The sequence below is a fragment of the Mizuhopecten yessoensis genome, unplaced genomic scaffold, assembly GCF_002113885.1.
Source record: "Mizuhopecten yessoensis strain PY_sf001 unplaced genomic scaffold, ASM211388v2 scaffold10397, whole genome shotgun sequence".
Taxonomy (NCBI): Eukaryota; Metazoa; Mollusca; class Bivalvia; order Pectinida; family Pectinidae; genus Mizuhopecten; species Mizuhopecten yessoensis.
Window position 1 is genome coordinate 14,008 of NW_018408526.1, and position 9,677 is coordinate 23,684.

General features: G+C 29.4%; 1 non-coding gene across 1 annotated transcript; it reads right to left on the reverse strand.

Annotated features, from left to right (window-relative positions):
• Positions 1–874: 874 nt before the first annotated feature.
• Trnaq-cug lies at positions 875–946 on the reverse strand. Its single transcript has one exon. It is a non-coding gene; the product is annotated as a tRNA-Gln (tRNA).
• Between the last annotated feature and the right edge of the window lie 8,731 nt (positions 947–9,677).

Below are 9,677 nucleotides of genomic sequence, written 5' to 3' on the forward strand. Positions count from 1 at the left end.
CTATGTGGATGACTACCGAGTGTTACCGAAAAGATGAACAAATATGGCTGCCGTAGAAGACGAACCGCTATGTCGGAGACAAACTTTCTACTCTAATGGACTATAAAAGTTCAGACAGTATGATTAAATGGAATACACATGACAGGTATAATGTTATCTCACCACGCTGAACAATCGTTTTGAGTATAAACGTGTGTTTCCCGTAAAAATACAGATTACACCTGGCGGTGGACTTGTCGTCTGCTCATACACATTGGTTCAATATGCAGTCTTCACCTCGCATTTAAACAGTTATATCGTTAATTTACAGACTCACAACACAATATTACGGTCTTATTTGGATGGAATACTTATATCATGTTACAATTTGATGAAATACAACAATATGAGATACAAAATGTAATTTACAGACGAGATTCCTGTATCAATAACAGTACAAATTTCGGTGTTCATATCGGACTGTGTAAGCTTTCAGCATACGAATCTTAAGATTTAAAATAGCATACATATAGAATGACACAATCTCATAAAATATAACAATCTCAAAGTATTCCATGTGAAATTCGTGTACAATAATGGAACAATAATACTGTCACTTTCTAACTACATGTACAAGACATGATCACACAAATTACTTGGATAATAGGCCAACCGGCATAACAGTAGAGCATCAGACTTTTAATCTGAGGGTCTAGGGTTTGAGTCCCTACGTGGGCGCTAATATATCATTTTAGAATATAGGGAGCCTAGTGCTTGAATAAAGTGTATAATGCATTGATGTTGTTGTGTTGTTAAATAAGTAAGAAATCTTTAAAATCTTTTCATGCATACAACTGAAAATATCCATGGGGTCAATACCAGAAACATATATTTCAGGTTCTACCGAGACTTGAACTCGGATCGCAGGATTCAGAGTCCTGAGTGCTAACCATTACACCATAGTACCACTAGTTGACAAACAGTTGAGGATTGCCATCATTATTCTAATAACCCCTTCACAATCCATGTACACCCTATTTTAGCATGGATAGCTTGATCCTTCATCGTTATAATATGTCTGTCTTTCTATCTGTCTGTCTGTCCGTCTGTCATGATAACAGATTCAAATAGGTGAGTGCTTGCCACTACACCAATCAACCAATTGGTAGGGGTTTGTCGCCGTGTTTCCGATAAATAGGCTCGACGTTACATCATTATTTAATGATAATCCGTTTTTATTCTAAGAGAGAAGTGTTATCATTTGATACACTTTGAAGAGCTTTGCCGATTAAACTCTTACATGTATATACGTTCTAAAATTCGAAAATACAAGATTGTAGAAATGTATCCATAAGTTTATTTTTTATTTTTTGCGATGCTCTGCTTGGTAACCTCACATCTCCAGAATAAGGTTCATATCTTATGAAATTAAGGACTATCCCTTCATATGTACAGTCCATATTGGGTTGCTATGAAAGAGTATTGGAATCATTCATTACAATTCAATTATTTTGGGGATTATGACCCTAAAAAGCTGAAGACTGAGGAGGAATTTATTTTTTAATGAAAAATATGTTTTTTAAAATTCAAATATTTGAACTTCAATCGCCGTAGAGGATTCTTTTTTCTTTTTTTGTCAAATGTGTCAAAAAAGTCCAACTGAGTGTGTTGCTGCGAGAGAGATGTAGTGCAACCTATCCATTTTCGTTATTAATTCGGTATTTCAAACAGAAAAAGAAAGTTTCATCACACTTCCAAGTGAAAAATTGTTCGCCATCTTGTCAAAATTCCTGTTTTTTGACACGGGTCACAGTTCGGCGTTTCGTTTATTCTATGGTGATTGTTCCCTCTAAAATTAAGTTTTATGAAATATGGAGACCTTGCAGCTACCGAAGATCCATTTGCTTCGCGTGACCACTGCCTAATTTAATAGATATATCTTCTTTGTCATGTTGTTTCCCACTTTGTGCTCTCAGCTGATCTTTCACATGCAGCATGTCGCATGAATCACAAATAAATGTGTATACGCTTCATTGAAACAGGCCGAGGAACATCGTCAAAAATTCAAAAGTCTTTGTTGAATAATTATCACAAATTTATAAATGCAAATTGTGTGTAAATATGTCAAAATTTGTGTGTATTCAGGTCCACGTATATAAAATGAATCTATAGTTTGTTTTAGTGCGCACGCGGAAAACCCACTTTTACCGTTTCCGGTTTAGATGTTCAACCACTTGGAAAAATAAACATACGAAGTACTTAGTGTAATCTTCAGGAAATTCCTTGACCAGACGTACTACAAATAGTTTAAGTATAACATAGGTTATTTCAAACAACTTTAATAGGGATCGAATATGCTATACATTAGATATTTCAAGATTTCACCGGCGAGTGACAGTTTTCTTACGTATCATACGATCAACCACGTTTTTCAAGGTATTCGTCTAGTAGGTTCTTTGAGGGAGGTAAGCATCTATACATACGGTCATGAAATGTTTTAAAATACATAATACATTAAGAAATATTTGTCTTCAATTTTAATGTACACAAAGTTGGTTGAAGGCGTGTAAAACACGAACTTTTAAAGTGACAAATAATTCAAATTGTATACAACTCCCCATAGGGAACCATGCGTTTTGACTCCTAATGCCCAGAAAATCCGTGATGAACAGTGTCCACTGTTAAATGTTTGCTATAAATGCTGTGTATGGTAGCTAAAGCTAACTGGCATCATTTGGACATGTTGATGTTTTCAAAGTGGCAACATTGTTGTTGGCATACATACGGAATTCATTAGCTGAACATAATTCAATAATTCAATATGTACAAGTGTACACCTGATGACACCTTGTGATGGATAGGCTTTCATAGATACATGTGTATATATGCAAAGTGGCAAATAGAAGGAAAAAGGACCCTAGATACAGATTCAACCCATCTTCTGGAAGGCCTGTTCTTTCATGCATCAATAAGTTGAAGATTTAGGGAATTGGTGGCCGTAGATTTATTGACGTTAAGGAATTGACAGAAAACGTTTCAATTACTACGCAGCGTGCAGTTGAGTGTGGTGGTGCTATCCGTACAATCAAGGAGGGTGGGAATGCGTTTAAGCTTGTTTCAGAAATTCACATGTGAGGACTTGTGAGCACTGTAGTGTTTAGATGCGTTTGTGGCTTACACATTTAATATGGACACATCAAGTAGATTTGCATCCCCTTGTCATCAACATTATGACACTAACTTTAGAGCAGTTACGGGAGCAATGGATTCCGAAAATGGTGATTCATCATTAAATGAAGTTTTGGGGACAATTGGTGTACCTGACATATCCTGTGCAATGTTCAGTAATGAAGAATCAACTATAGGGCGCTTGTGGGGACCTTGTCTGGAGGAGGACATGAGGAAAGCAGGCGACTGGCAAAGGAAAGAGGGAATCACCATCAGGACCTACCAGCTGTCACAGTTGTTTGTGATGGTGGATTGTCTAAGCGCACACACATACACACATATAATGCGTATAGGATTGCAGAGAAAAGAGGATGTGAAAGGAAGGGCAATGAAGAAGAAAACACATTCTATATCATTATCATCTTCTAAGAAAGCAAGAAAAGAATATGGCTCGGAAGTTGTTGACAGTGTACTGGTGTTTTCTAAATCCCAACTCAATGAAAGATGCACTACAGTTTATAAGGAAAACGTTTCCATCTCAGATGCTAAATGTGATGATATGGAGAAACAAACTAAAGATCAGAGCAAGAGTACTATCTGGAATGAGGAATAGAAGCTGAGATTAACGGCCTCAGTGTTTGGAAAGGTGGTCCACGAAAACCGAAACAGATCAACCAGTGCTCTTTCAAAGGCAATCAACACACCGAGTTTGGATTAGCACAAGAGTCATCAACTATCATGGAATGTGTTCGATTCAAGGAAAAAAAGCGAGAGAATGCTACAGTTCAGAACATGGGTTTAACTATAAATAAAGAAAACAAATTCCTTGATGCAAGCGCAGATGGTTTTATTAAATGTTATGTAGACGAAAAAATGGTGTTCATGACATTAAAAACCTACAGCAAAGAAACATTATACCGTTTGGGGAAGCTGCTGGGTTTTTTGTGAGACGGTTAAATCCATTCCAGCTTCATGTTGATTGATAGAAATAGCTGTGCACGTCACAATTTAAACCCAGGAATACGAGAACCAGATAAGCCATGGGTAATTATATAAAGTCAAAGATAAACACACAATGTTATTTAGAATGATACAATGGCAATATTTACACATTCATATTGGGTATAGTATTTCCATATAAAGATACTTTATAAAACGTTTTTTTGAAATATACCTCCTTGCAATTGTCATAATTATGGAGAAGAAAAATGTGAGATTATACTAATTTCATTTATCAAAACCTATGTAGATACATGTAAGTATGTATAATTAAATAATAAGTCTGTCTTAATTGAAGTTTACTGGGGTTAATTCATGATTGTTTGTTTACATTTTTTATTTCCATCATACACATATTATATATACATGATATACAAACTGTTCTGTTCCCTTTTCAGTTTATCCCTGCACACAGCGTAGTTGGTAAAATCTCAAAAAAGACTTCAAACCCTCACAAACGTCTCCCATCAGCGTTCTCAGATATACATGAAAAAATCATATATTACATGCATTGAACCTTTCAAATTCTCCTATAAATGAATCATAATTTATATTTATATTTAATACTAGTAACGTGAACTCATTGTCGATGGAAGGCCATCCCATATTGCCGCATGTACAGCTTTATTCGATTATCACCAGGTAAAAACATATCTTACCAGGTAAGACGGACGGACATGGGGATGCAAACATATTAAAATAAAGATTCATGCAAAATGCAATACATTGTATCGCCGGTTCTGTCCAATTTGATATGCTAAATGACGATATTTACAGATAACAACCCCCTTCAAGAGTTTCTCTTGCACGCAGTCAAAGGAATGGTAATACATATTCTTGTAAAATGTAGTACACATCATTCTGTTCAATTTGATATGCTACATGACCAAATCTTAATCATGAGTTATTTTGACCCCTACCCTATCCCTAAAACATCCCCTAGCCCACCCATGATCACCAAATACTAAAAACCGGTGTTGTAAAATATAAAACTCATGATAATGTTTAATTTGATATGCTATAAGGCTATGTTTAAAAAAAGAAAGAAAAAAAGCCCCCATCAGACTTTTAATCTGAGGTTATAGGGTTCGAGTTCCTACGTGGGTGATAGCTTTCTTTTTAATTGTTCAGAAGAGTGTAACGCTGAATATGGAGAGTCAGTCAAGTATATACATTTATATTTACATTTGCCCCCGCGCCGTCCCATTACAACAGTGTTAGAGGGCAAGTGTAATTATATAGGCTATAATTACAACTGCTCGACTATAATTACAACTGCCTGTTTCAGGTGTAGGAATATGTAAACAAACAAAATGGCCGCCTGAAATGTATTTTGAGGCAGGGCAAATGGTTTTTGTAGGAATATGTCTTAAAAAAGAAAAACATGTAAATATAAAAAATACCTGGTTGTCTGGATGTAATTATTGTTGATATAATTACAAGTGGCCTCTGGCAAATCTACCATAAAACCCTAGCGGGTCTTATGGGATTTGCCAGAGGCCACTTGTAATTATATCAACAATAATTACATCCAGACAACCAGTTATTGTTTAAATATACGTATGTATATCACGGGTAAATACATTTATATACGTATGTAAATCAAGGTTATATACATTTATATATGTATGTAAATCAAGAGTAAAGACATGTATCTATGTATGTATATCAAGGTTATATAAACATATATATGTATGTACATCAAGGTTATATACATTTATATATGTATGTATATCAAAGTTATATATATTTATATATGTATGTATATCAAGGTCATATACATTTATATATGTATGTACATCAAGGGTATAGACATTTATATATGTATGTATATCAGGGTATATACATTTCTATATGTATGTTTATCAAGGGTATATACATTTATATATGTATGTATATCAATGTTATATACATTTATATATGTATGTATATCACGGTTATATACATTTATGTATGTATATACATCAAAGTTATATACATTTATATATGTATGTATATCAAGGTTATATACATTATATATGTATGTATATCAAGGGTAAATACATTTATATATGTATGTATATAACCTTGATATACATACATATTTAAATGTATATAACCTTGATATCCATACATATATAAATGTATATAACTTTGATATACATACATATATAAGGGTATATAACTTCGATGTACATACATATATGTATGTATATCAAGGATATATACATTATATATGTATGTATATCAACGTTATATACATTTATATATTTATGTATATCAAGGTTATATACATTGATATATGATATACACTTATATATGTATGTATATCAAGGTTCTATACATTTATATATGTATGTATATCAAGGTTATATACATTTGTATATGTATGTACATCGAAGTTATATACACTTATATATGTATGTATATCAAGGTTATATACATTTATATATGTATGTATATCAAGGTGAAATGAATTTACATATGTATGTGTATCAATTTTATATACATTTATATATGTATGTATATCAAGGTTATATACATTTAAATATGTATGTATATCAAGGTTATATACATTTAAATATGTATGTATATCAAGGTTCTATACATTTATATATGTATGTATATCAAGGTTAAATACATTTATATATGTAGGTAGGTCAATGTGATAAACATTTATATATGTATGTACATCAATTGTATATACATTTATATATGTATGTATATCAAGGTTATATACATTTATATATGTATGTATATCAAGGTTATATACATTTAAATATGTATGTATATCAAGGTTATATACATTGATATATGTATGTATATCGAGGGTAAATACATTTATATATGTATGTATATCAAGGTTATATACATTTATATATCTATGTATATCCAGGTTATATACATTTATATATGTATGTATATCAAGGTTATATACATTTATATAGGTATGTATATCAAGGTTATATACCTTTATATATGTATGTATATCAAGGTTATATATATTTTGTATATACATTTATATATGTATGTATATCAAGGGTAAATGCATTTATATATGTATGTATAGCAAGGGTAAATACATTTATATATGTATGTATATCAAGGTCATATACATTTATATATGTATGTACATCAAGGGTATAGACATTTATATATGTATGTATATCAAGGTTTTATACATTTTTATATGTATGTATATCAAGGTTATATACATTGATATTATATCAAGGTTATATACATTTATATATCTATGTATATCCAGGTTATATACATCTATATATGTATGTATATCAAGGTTATATACCTTTATATATGTATGTATATCAAGGTTATATACATTTAAATATGTATGTATATCAAGGTTATATACATTTATATATCTATGTATAAACTTGATATACATACATATATAAATGTATATAACCTTGACATACATACCTATATAAATGTATATAACCTTGATATACATACATATTTAAATGTATATAACCTTGATGTACATACATATGTAAATATATATGTATGTACATCAAGGTTATATACATTTAAATATGTATGTATATCAAGGTTATATACATTGATATTATATCAAGGTTATATACATTTATATATCTATGTATATCAAGGTTATATACATTTATATATCTATGTATAAACTTGATATACATACATATATAAATGTATATACAATTGATGTACAAACATATATAAATGTTTATCACATTGACCTACCTACATATATAAATGTATTTAACCTTGATATACATACATATATCAATGTATATACAATTGATGTACATACATATATAAATGAACATCACATTGACATACCTACATATATAAATGCATTTAACCTTGATATACATACATATATAAATGCATATAACCTTGATATACATACATATATAAATATATATAACCTCGATATACATACATATATAAATGTATATAACATTGATATACATACATATATAAACGTATATACCCTTGATAAACATACATATAGAAACGTATATACCCTTGATAAACATACATATAGAAATGTATATACCCTGATATACATACATATATAAATGTCTATACAATTGATGTACATACGTATATAGATGTATATCACATTGACATACCTACATATATAAATGCATTTAACCTTGATATACATACATATATAATTGTATTTAACCTTGATATACATACATATATAAATGCATATAACCTTGATATACATACATATATAAATGCATATAACCTTGATATACATACATATATAAATATATATAACCTCGATATACATACATATATAAATGTATATAACCTTGATGTATATACATACATTAATGTATATAACCGTGATATACATACATATATAAATGTATATACAATTGATGTACATACATATGTAAATATATATGTATGTACATCAAGGTTATATACATTTAAATATGTATGTATATCAAGATTATATACATTTATATATGTATGTATATCGAGGTTATACATATTATATATGTATGTATATCAAGGTTATATATATTTATATATTTATGTATATCAAGGTTATATACATTTATATATCTATGTATATCCAGGTTATATACATCTATATATGTATGTATATCAAGGTTATATATATTTTGTATATACATTTATATATGTATGTATATCAAGGGTAAATGCATTTATATATGTATGTATAGCAAGGGTAAATACATTTATATATGTATGTATATCAAGGTCATATACATTTATATATGTATGTACATCAAGGTTATATACATTTAAATATGTATGTATATCAAGATTATATACATTTATATATGTATGTATATCGAGGTTATACATATTATATATGTATGTATATCAAGGTTATATATATTTATATATGTATCTATATCAAGGTTATATACATTTAAATATGTATGTATATCAAGGTTATATACATTTATATATCTATGTATAAACTTGATATACATACATATATAAATGTATATACAATTGATGTACATACATATATAAATGTTTATCACATTGACCTACCTACATATATAAATGTATTTAACCTTGATATACATACATATATCAATGTATATACAATTGATGTACATACATATATAAATGTTTATCACATTGACCTACCTACATATATAAATGTATTTAACCTTGATATACATACATATATCAATGTATATACAATTGATGTACATACATATGTAAATATATATGTATGTACATCAAGGTTATATACATTTAAATATGTATGTATATCAAGATTATATACATTTATATATGTATGTATATCGAGGTTATACATATTATATATGTATGTATATCAAGGTTATATATATTTATATATTTATGTATATCAAGGTTATATATATTTACATATGTATGTACATCAATTGTATATACATTGATATATGTATGTATATCAAGGTTAAATACATTTATATATGTAGGTATGTCAATGTGATGTTCATTTATATATATATGTACATCAATTGTATATACATTTATATATGTATGTATATCAAGGTTAAATACAATTATAT